Source organism: Lycium barbarum, chromosome 2 (assembly GCF_019175385.1).
Source record: "Lycium barbarum isolate Lr01 chromosome 2, ASM1917538v2, whole genome shotgun sequence".
NCBI lineage: Eukaryota > Viridiplantae > Streptophyta > Magnoliopsida > Solanales > Solanaceae > Lycium > Lycium barbarum.
Genome location: NC_083338.1, coordinates 97,253,008 through 97,264,320, shown reverse-complemented (window position 1 = coordinate 97,264,320; position 11,313 = coordinate 97,253,008). Strand labels below are relative to the sequence as shown.

Genomic DNA, 11,313 nt, shown 5'->3' with positions numbered 1-11,313 from the left:
GACGACTTAATATTTGCCTAGCGTCAAAATGTGAATTTAACTTAATTAAAATATGTATTAGTGTACACGAAACAATATAAAATGTAAGTTGTATTTAGAGTGTATAAATAATATAAAATAAAGGATGGACTTGTATTTTTTGCCTAAACGTCAAAAGTGTGAATTTATTTAATAAAGTATTTATTTATACCAAGTCAATTTAATACAGTTATGAAAGTATTGACGGCCTAAATCTTGCCTAAAGCGAATGACAATTTTAAGTTTAGCAAACAAGGCGACAAGTAAATAAATATATCAACCCGTCATTCCAAAAAATAAAGTTTCCACTATACTATGAGTTTATGTTTTGTACAGTTATAAAAAAAATGCGGAAAGTAAATACAAACAGTGATTTGATGAAGTCTTCCGGTTCCTTCCGAGTGTCGTCTTCGGGATGTATCTCCGAGTACCTATATAAACACTTAGTAAAAATGTTAATAAGAGAATAAATAACTATCGAATGAATTAAAAAAATAATGAATAAACTTAAAATAAAAAACCCGTCTTTTGTACATGGGAGGCCTTGGAAATCGACGAAAATTTCTTCATCGGCCATTTGGGTTTAGTGTTCGCCCAAATAAATTCAAATAAATGCGATAAAAAGGTTAACAATACCATTGGTCGCGGGAAGTATTTCCCGTGCAAAAGATAATATTTATTTAGTAAATGATGTCAAGAACGACCCAAAATGTAGCCAACTATACAAAAACTGATCATCAAAGCAAGATTCAACAAAAGTAAAAATGTAAAAGCGGTCAAGAAAGAAGCCAACCACAACGGTGTTTACTAGACAACGTTAGCGGTAGCCGAACAAGTGTAAAAACAGTCCGCCAACAACAAAAATAGTAATCAAGAGCCAGAGGTCTGAAAAAAAATTACAATATGCCGAAAAACTTGAGACATCACTGAAGAACATCAAAGCAAAGAACAAATCAGTCCAACAACTAGCAAAAAAGATAGTGTTTAGCCAAAAAAATAGAACGAGTAGCTTCCCCGGATTTTCAATTTCCGACTAGATTTAGTGACGAAAAAGGGAGAGGGGTGGCTGGTCGTGGAGGTGGGTTGGAGCGTCGTTGGTGGTGGTTGTTTCGTGGCTGCTCCGGTTCACCGGAGCTAGAGGCTCCTCGCCGGAGCAGCGAAAAAGACGAGGGGTGTGGGTTGGTTGTTCGTTGTTGTTGAAGCTCGGAGAACAAGGGAAAAGGGGACGGGGAGCAGTGACTGGTGGGTGGTGGCGCAGTCAACTGCTCCGGCGTCGTGAGTTCACCGGAGCGGGTAGTGGGTGAGAGAGAGAGAGGGAGACGAAGTGGTGAGTGAAGTGGGGTGTGGTGAGGAAGATGAAGGGCGGTGGTGTGGTTGGCGTTCACCGGAGCTCGGATCTCCGACGTGAAGAGGCGGTGGCGGCGGTTTTGTGAAGTGGAGGAGAGGTATTTGGGGTTTTCTTAGAAGAGAGAGGGAGAGGAAATGAATGTGTAGGGTTGGTTTGGTGTGTTGCCTGAGCTCCGAGCTCCGACGTGATGGCGGCGGTGTGTAGTGAGAGAGAGAGGGGAGAGAAAGGACCCTTTTAAAAATCTGAAAAATGAGATTGTGTTTAGAAAAATATGAGCCCCTCCTCTTCTTTTATTGATAAAATGGCCCTTATTATTATCCAAAAAATAAAGTGTCACACCCCTTTGTCCCCTTGATGCTTCTTTTAATCCCTAGATTATTATTCAATGGGTTTTTCACCCTTTTAACCAATGTGTAAAAATATATCAACCAATGGATGAAAAACCCAACTCATCACCTCAAATGTCAACTTTTAAAAAGGTGACGAGACCTTGACTTGATCGAATTTTTGTTCTGCGTTTAAAAATTAATTGCTCCGATTTTCTCTGCACTGACAGACTTTACTAAAATATAGTTAATTAATACATGTGTAAGTATGAAATGTAATTATTAATGTATAAGATATGAAAATGTATTGCTATAAAATTAAGAAACAATTATTAATTGCACAAAATGATAGTATTACGCTGTACATGTGCAAAAATAATGATTCTTAAAAATGACAATAAATTGATAAAATTCCTAAAATAAGGATAATCATGTATAAATTGTCAAAAAATGTAAAAATGTGTAAAAAAAAATGTATTTCACGCTCTAAAATGTTAATTTTAAGAACGGCGAGCCAAAATTAGGTGTCAACAGTGCTTATTTTATTAAGACCTCGCACAATGAAAAGGAAAGTAGTAAGTCAAAATGATACGCCACCCCGTAGGGTGACATTTAGGAACATAAATAATAATATCCCTCAGACTCGTATCAAACTTTGAGAGCTTTGATTACGGAGGCTCAGACTCACAGTTCTAAATATAGCAAAGGAACGGGAATCATGTCGCAGCTGCAAACTAGTGGCCATTCTAGTTGCCTTGCCAAGCGCGTGTTGGTTCCTACCTCTTGATATCACTGTGAGATCATATTGCCTAAACCGAGGGATAACATTTCCGGAAAAGGCATGGGCTCAAATTAAATGTTCTCATCAGCCAAAAGTATAGCTTATGTTCAAATCAATGAGTTTATCAAGAGATATTTGAGGGCAAAATCAGAGTATAGGATCTCTGAAAAATGAACAGCTGCCTAACAGCTTTAACGTCAGCAAATCTACAATTGTATAGCCTCAGCTCTCATGTGTGGTATCTGCCCATTTACATAAAAGCAGTAATTGCTGCTTCAAAAATGCCCCAACAGAGAGTTGATCACAATAGTCCTTCATCAACTATATAACAGTTGCAAAGTAGCAACAAAACAACTCATCAGAAGATAGGCATAAAAGTGCAACAGTGATCTGAACTCATTCCATGTGATATTTATACCTCAAAGGTGCAGCTCGTCAAAGTGTAACATTTGTACCCATCAAGACAACAACATCCTCCGAAGTGTGGCATCTATTTGTTTTATAATGCAGCAACACTTTTAACTCAAAAGTGAAGCATCTGCCTGAAAGTGCATCAGCACTTTGGCTCAGATGCAACACCCATTTGCCTTGGAAACAATGCATCAGACTCTAGAAGTCAACTTCATTAAAAAGAAAACATGGCAGCAACTATTTTGCCTCGAAATGTCTCGAGAATGCAGCTCATTTAACCTCAAATTCAGCCATTTGCTTTGCCTAAAGTATGGCAGCAGTGACCTCTCAAATGATAGCAGTTAACTTAGTGATATAACTCAACTCAAAGTATTCAATATTGATCAACATTCAGGCCATAAATTTCAGCAACAATCAGCCCTTGAAGGGCAACAATAAGTGGCAGGAAAGCAACAACAATAGGATATAATAAATATATGGTCAACTACTTCCCATCAAGTGTAGTATCGATTTCTTTTAAGCAATGAGGCAACAACTAATTTTTCCAAAATGCAACACTTTGGGAGCCTTTAAAATGCAACAAATCAGAAAGAATGCCACAGCCACAAGTAATAATAGGTGGCAACAAATACCGCAAGACAACAAGCAGTAAATAATGATATTTTACCAAAGAACAACATCAATTTTAGCTTAAATGTAGGCAGTTACTCTCTCCAAGTGCAACCACAGTTCAAAATATGGCATAATCTTAAATAGCAGCTCATCAAACAAAACAACTATATTTATCAGGCAGAGTAGCAACAACTTACATTCATATGAAGCCACAGGTTGGCCACAAATGCAACAAAGAAAGGCTCAACAATGTAACAGTAACTTACAGTGGTTTGCAACTACGAGTTTACTCACTAGGCAAACAGAGATGCCCTAAAAAAAACAGCAACAAACCAATCAATCGCCATTTTCATCAAATAGCAACTCAAGATAGCAACAGAATAGCCAAGTGTGCAGCATCTCAAGGGTAGTAGTGTCTCAGGAATATTCAGGGTTGGGAAATTTTCCTAAGTCATGCAAAGAAAAGGAAGGGTAAAGAATGAGTATTCCAGTAATGCATATTTTTAACAAACACAAATAGAGTACAGAGCATTGGGCTTATTGAATGATTATCATGATTTAGTCACGTATAATAAATCATATATAGACTAAAGTTCAGATTTCACAAGTGGATAAGCATATAATCCATCAAGAATTCCCAAAACAAGAGTGCACATTATTCATTCTAAACTTAAAATAGAAGTTAGTGATTAACCTCAATTGTTTCAGTCAACATTTTCAATAGGGAAAGATTACATAAGCACAGACTATAATTCATGAGCTAAACAAATGTACCTAATCACTTAAACTTGGTAAACCTTTTCTGGGAACAAAAGCAACTCCATCTTAAGTAATCGCAAGCAATTTAGATATGTCAATTCATGATAAAAAAGAAATGCCAACAGCTAAAACCAATCTATCCATAGTTTAAGAAACTGGATTCTTCCAAGAGCTTCAACCCAACTAAGTGTAAACATATCACATAACAAAATTTTCTTGCCCCTTAATCTTCTTGTTTCCAGTAAAGTTTAAGCATCAGTCTAGACGAGTGACTTGTTTATTTGTTACAGAGGTAATGCACCAAGTATATGACTATCAATTAAAATTCGAACAAAAAGGGTAGTTTTATGATGAGTTCTCTGCGTTTTGCACCCCTAATGTATACAATATTTTTTGATTTGCACTATCTTTGTTTCCTACAATTTCCCCCTTGATAAATTCATTTCTTTACAATATCCTAGTTTCTTTTATTTGATTTGGAATGAGCATGTGTGCATTAAATCTTTTTTTTTTTTTTTGGCGCGGAAATCTCAAGAACAAACATGCTGAGTTAATAGAAAGGACTTAAAGGAGTTGGTATTCTCAGTTCTTTAAAAGGCATTTAGTCCATCTAAAAAAACAAAAACTTGAACTTAGCAGCATCTTTAGGAAATAACAGCTAGTTCTTTGAATCAACTAGGTAAGATAAGCAGTACACAATGAGTTGTATTTATATTCACTATTTTAAAACATACACAGGAATTAGCTAATTAACAATTTCTAAGAGATTTTACTTAGCCTAAGGAAAAAGAAAGATATGTTCTATTTTAGACAAATTTATCTTTTAGCATTCCTTTAAATGAAAGTAGATGGGCACTTCAACCACACTCCTGGGACCTAAACCACTTCATAGGGTTACACATTGTCTTCTTTAATCATTTAGCAAAACAAAAGAAACTAGAGTTGAACACAATTTTTAACATGAGCCAGTGGCTATTCTTATCTCTTTGGAGAACAAATGTGAATTAGTTTTAGGTTTAACCTACCATAATTTCTCTTTTAATATCAAGCTCTAATTTTCAAAAGAAGATGCTACAGTTAATTCTAATGACAACACAAAGAAATATGGGAAAACTTGGTCATCAAACATGTATTTAAATTAGGCAAAGTATCCAAAAGAAACTAACATGCGAACCACCACTGTTTTTCTTTAACAGAACGACAAAGAGAAACTGGAAAATCATCTCTTAATCTAAACTCGAAATGAGTTATTATCTTCCATTCTTCATTTCTCCAAGAGTGGCTATGACCTTCATTTTAATGAAAAAATTCAAACATGACCTTATGTTATTCAACAGTTACTTGTAACAAATCAAGATGCACATCTATAATTAAAAAAAAAATCATGTAATCCTATGTTTTCTATTCTAACAGGGATTCTACCATTAGGATATCCTCACACTTAATCATTCTCCCACTTCCTAAAATAGATATAACAAGAAGTACATATGTTGAGACTAAAATAATCACACGATCATGTTTTTCTCAAATCTAACAGGGAACAGACAATTAAATATAAATGATTTGATTTCTAAACGTAGGAAAATTAAACATAACAACAAAGAAATGCTAAGATTACGATAAGGAAGATAATTTACCTTTTTGTCGAGCAGCGACGGGGGCGACTAGAGTTGCGAATCACCTTCGAACCAACGACAACTAACTCGAACTCAAAAAAAGTATTTTAACTTGTTCCGATAATTCAAGAACTAGACTTATAAGAGAAAATTTTCTTCTTTAGAGCCAAGTAATTGAAAGGTTCAGAACCTGGGAGTGTTCAAACTTAATGTAGGTGTAAAAACCTATTTTGTGGGCGTCCAAAAAAACCTCTCCGATTGTGAAAATTTAAGGGCATCGGAGGCGGCTCCCTTTTTTCCCCTTTCTAGGGTTCCAAACGCAAGCATTTATAGTGGAGAAAGTTAGGGTCTCAACTTTAAGCAGGAATTTGAATTTCGAATCTTACTGGAGAAGCTAAGTGAAAATTGAAAAGAAAAAAAATGAAAAAAGAGCATGTTACCGTTTGGGAATCCAATCCACTGAAGGAAGAAGACAAGAAACATTTTTGTTATTGCCCAAAATGGGCGAACATTGTCTGGAAGACTTAGCAACTCAATGAAAGTTTTCCAAGAAGAGGCGTTTGAGAGTTGATCTTTCAGGGTTCGTTTGGTTCCTGTTCTCTTATGTTTTTTTTTGGGGAAAAAATGAAGAACCAAAGAGATTCTTGGGAATTAAATGGGGAATTGGGCCGGGTTGTTGGTTTGGGCTCCATGGTCTGAAATTTGAGATTCAAAGAGGCTATATTAGGATTTAAAAGATAGCCTATGGTAGTTCAATTATAGTCAAAATATTTTCGTAATTAGCCACATTGCTAAAAATTGAAATCCTTTCACAATCGAACCAATCTACTAATTAGCCAATTGAAGTAAAAATTGAGATGAATCACTCAATCCATTAATTAATTAAGCTTCTTGACTTTAACAGAGTAAAATATGACTTTAATTTGACAACATAATTAATTAAAATACTCGTTTTCGTGCAAATTGATTTTCGAATTGATAAAATAGACATCATTAATATTTGAAATTACATGTAAAATACGCATAATATATATTTGGGTATTTTACCAAATGAAATGGCTAAATAACACCTAAAGTATTCAAAACGATATTTTTTTGTTTTTTCTGAATAGTCATTTTTACTCTATCTGAAGTTCAAGAAGCTTGACTAGTTAATTTAAATTTTTGGAGGGCAAAAATTGGGTGTCAATAGGGAGTAAGTTTCAAATTTACTAAATACTGTCACATTCACTTCAAGGAATGGATCTGTATTTATCAAAAGTTCTCATTCTTCAGGAATGGAACATAATCATCTGAACGTATCTCAAGCATATCAGCTTAGAACTTCTTTTAAGATATTGCTACTTCAGGAGTAAATCGAGGCATACATACGATGTAGAGATTTTTCCTCTAACACATCATCAATTGTAATCACAACAATCCTATGTAAATATTACCACTCCAGGTAATTATCGGCATATTAGCCACAACAAGGCATAGGAAATATTGTCACCTCTGGTGATCATATATTTCTTGCAAACTCTCATTTATCCATTAAGGGATATGGAATTAACATCACAATCCCTCTTAACATAATTTTTCCCACATCATAATCCCTCTTAACATAATTGTAGAATACCCTATCAATCACATTATTCACTTCCAACCAAATCTACCCATCTCTCTCTCTTCCATCTTCTCCCATTACTCCGCCGCTGGCCACCACGAAACCGCCGAAGCTCCGGCGATACAAATCTGAACCAGGTTTCGACATCTTCTTCGCATAGTCATGCCGGAAGCTGCTTCTTCTCCTTTTCCCCTCTGCGACGTCTTCTTCTCCGGCACGGCGGACCAACCTTCTTCTCATTTTCCCTTCTCCGGCGTCTTTTTCACCTTTGACCGGAAAATACACTATTTTTTCGAATCTTTCAGATCTGAAGGTGATGGTGATGATGACGGAGAAAAGAAGGTGAAGGAGAAGAAGGTGTACACAGATCTGATCGGAATTTTTGACCGGAAGTGTTTTTCCAGATCTGTGTATACATACACTGTATACATATTTTTTGGAAGTTTTTTATTCTAGATCTGTGTATACATACACTGTATACAATATTTTTTGCGTTTTTCGAAGAAATCTTTTTGTATACAAATGAATAGAGTGAATTTACGCCTGTATACAAATGAATACAATCAATTTTATTTTTTATATTCAATATTTGAGTGTATTCGTTATTTTTTTGGTGTACATATGTTGTATACAGTGTTTTTCGCCTGTTTTTGTTAATTTGTTTGGTGTATCTATGTTATATACGCCTGTATTTATTGTATACATACCGAAAAATATGGTGTTTGTTAATTTTTCGTGTATATATGTTTTTACGTATACATTTTTTACTCGTTGTATTTATGAATACAGCAAGTCAATTTATAAATACAGATAGTCATTTTCATGAATATAGTGAAAATATAGGAAATTTTTTTTATTGTATTCATGAATACAGTGAAAATAAAAAACAAATACAGTGAAAAAAACGTACACAACCGTTGGCAGCTGGGTTGTTGCTACAAAATGTAAATATTAAAACATTTGCTATGTGGCTTGATTAAAGCCTAAATGTTTGTCATTTATGTAGTTTGCCCTTTAAATATTGCATACCTGATTTTGGAGCAATGCCTGTTTTGTTAAATCTGCACTTCTTTGAGAACATAAATTGTAGCTCCAAAAAACTCATAAATATACTATAATTTGATGTACGTCTAAATCAATGCAAGCATTTATTGAAAGGACCATAAGTTTTTAATAATAAAGAACATGAGTGGATAAATATATTAATACTAGACCAAGATAAGCATGCTTGCTAAAATAAACTAGTGACTATAACAAAGAAATTTGAAGGAAAACACGCCACGAGCAAGAAAAAAAAAAGGTACTACGTCTATGGAGTACGAAAATGAGGAGTCCAAATGACCCCAAAAGTGGGTTTGTGTATCAAAATAACCCATATAAAAAAACTCATCAAAGTATATCTTTTGCGCACTAATTTAGTGCGCAAAAGGTGTTTAATAAATGGCCCACCATCTTCCCCAACCCCGATCATTCCCCCCCCCCCCCCCCCCCTTTTATTAAAAAAAAAAATGCCATTAACAACAAAAAATTGAGGTCCCACGTTCAAAAAATATCATTTTCGTGTTATTTTTTAACCCGAAATTCAATATTCTTGGTATAGTTAAGTCAAGGAACAAGTTTCAAAGCTTGGAATTCGGAATAAAGCAGCGTAGAACTCGATTTCAAAAACTCAAAAAAAACCTTTAATCAAGGTATTTTACTATGAATTTTCTATTACATTGTTATATATATTATTATTGTAAGCATGATTAATGTTTAATAGTAGCGGATTTTAAAAAACAAATACTACGCCAAAAAACAGTGCGCAATAGGGTTGTCCAGTGCGTTTTTTTTTTAAAAGAAATTTTGCTAATAATTTTTTGATTAGCTAATTGTTAATTATTTGTTAATGGTATGTTAATATTTAATCATTTGTTAATTTTTTGATTAGTTAATTGTTAATTATTTGATAATGATATGTTAATCTTTAATTTTTTTGTTAATGATTTGTTAATTGTTTGATTATAGGAAAATATACTAATCTCCTAATAATATCTTATTTTTTAATTTATTTATTTGTAAAATTGCTTAATTCATGTTAACTATTAATGTGCTAATTAGTTATCTAATTTTATGTGTTAATCTAATTTTATTTGCTAATTAGTTATCTAATTTTATGTGCTAATTAATTATCTAATTTATGTGTTAATGTGATAATTAGTGGTCTAATTAATTATCAATTGTTAATTAGAAATAGTTAAACCTTAATATCCTTAATATTATATTTGTTAGTTAATTGTAGTTAATCCTTAGTTTAGGATTGAACATCCTTAGTTTAAGATTAAAATACCATTAATATAATATCAGTTAGTTAATTATAGTTAGTATAATAATTAATTAATAATTATTAATTCGCAAATTTGGATAGTTAGTATATTTTCCTGTTAAAGGATTAGTTAGTTAGTATAATTTTTCGATAAAGGATTACATAATTAATTCATGTTAAAGATTAATTAAAAATTATTAATACAGATACGACAATTCCATGGATCCCAACCCTCTTCAACCGAGGCCCTTCGATGCATCAGTACTTTATCTAAAGCCTATTCATAGGTCCCAACTATTATGGGATGGGGAGATACATTCTAGTACGTTGTTCCGTCCCCGTAAGATAGAACATGCGTTGGATCTTGTGGGGGCTCGACCCCTTCATCGTCGCGTATTAGATATACTTTATCAGGGCGGTGTCTACCATTGCGTCACTGTTGGTCGAGTACAACATGATAAGGCTCTTGTGATGACCATGATTGAGCGATGGCAACCGAAGACCCACACATTTCATCTTCGTACTGGTGAGGTCACTATCACACTTGAGGATGTGGAGGTCATATATGGTCTACGGGTAGATGGACACCCATTATATATTGAGGAGCCTCAGCAGCTCAGATGGTATCGGCAGGAGTTGACTAGGCTCACTGGTTTCGTGCAGGAGGAGCATGATTTCCGGGGACACTCGGGTATCGTTGGTTTCCCTCTGTACTCACTTGTGCCTCATAGACATCCAGCATCCTATTACACCAGACACACCTCAGGTGGAGGTCGATTGTCGTGCCCGTCTATACTTACTCATCATATTCGGGAGCATCTTGTTCCCGAACACATCGGGTTCTCATGTGAGCTTACGATATTTGCTATATATGGAGGATCTGGGCGAGTTGGGATGCTACAGTAAGGGAGTTTGTTATTCTGGCTTGCCTGTATCGATCACTATATCGAGCGTCTGTGGGCGAGCGGGCGGATGTCGGCTGATTTCACGCGCTCCTCCAGGTAATATATTTAAAAGTGTGTAATTTTATTCTAAATATAGCTTTTTGAAACGATGACTAATAAAACATTTTTTTAATAACACTTTGAGATATGGGTGTGGTCTTGGATGAGGCCTTTTCAGCCCGTACCTGCGCACCCTCAGCTTGACTTCATTACTGAGGGCATGCCCTACGTGAGGAGATGGATGGGAGGCGTAATTCGAGATGTGGATACGCACCACAAACTTCTTCCGTTTAGGGATCAGCTAGATCGTATGACAGCGGACATGATAGGTTATTATCTTTTTTTTTTTTTAACTATTTTTGTCTTGTATTGTTTACTAATTTTTTTTTCCAGTTTTTTATATGGAGGTCGTATGATCAGATTTTGGATCAGTTGCTGGTGTTTTGTAGGGTCTGTAAGAACATGTGAAGGTCGCAATGATCATTGATGCACATGGGTATCGTTGAGGATCACGCGCCCCACCGCGTCTTACGACAGTTCGGGCATGTACAAATTTTACCTGAGCCGGCTATTTGGGAGCACGACCA

General features: G+C 35.0%; 1 long non-coding RNA gene across 2 annotated transcripts; it reads right to left on the bottom strand.

Moving 5' to 3' along the window:
• Window positions 1-2,557: 2,557 nt before the first annotated feature.
• LOC132626681 (uncharacterized) lies at window positions 2,558-6,480 on the bottom strand. 2 transcript variants are annotated; one of them, XR_009577556.1, is made up of 3 exons: window positions 5,893-6,480; window positions 2,892-3,942; window positions 2,558-2,794 (listed from the first exon to the last, which is right to left on the bottom strand). It is a non-coding gene; the product is annotated as an uncharacterized LOC132626681 (long non-coding RNA). The 2 variants fall into 2 exon arrangements; XR_009577555.1 differs by having other exon boundaries at window positions 2,558-3,942.
• Window positions 6,481-11,313: the final 4,833 nt, after the last annotated feature.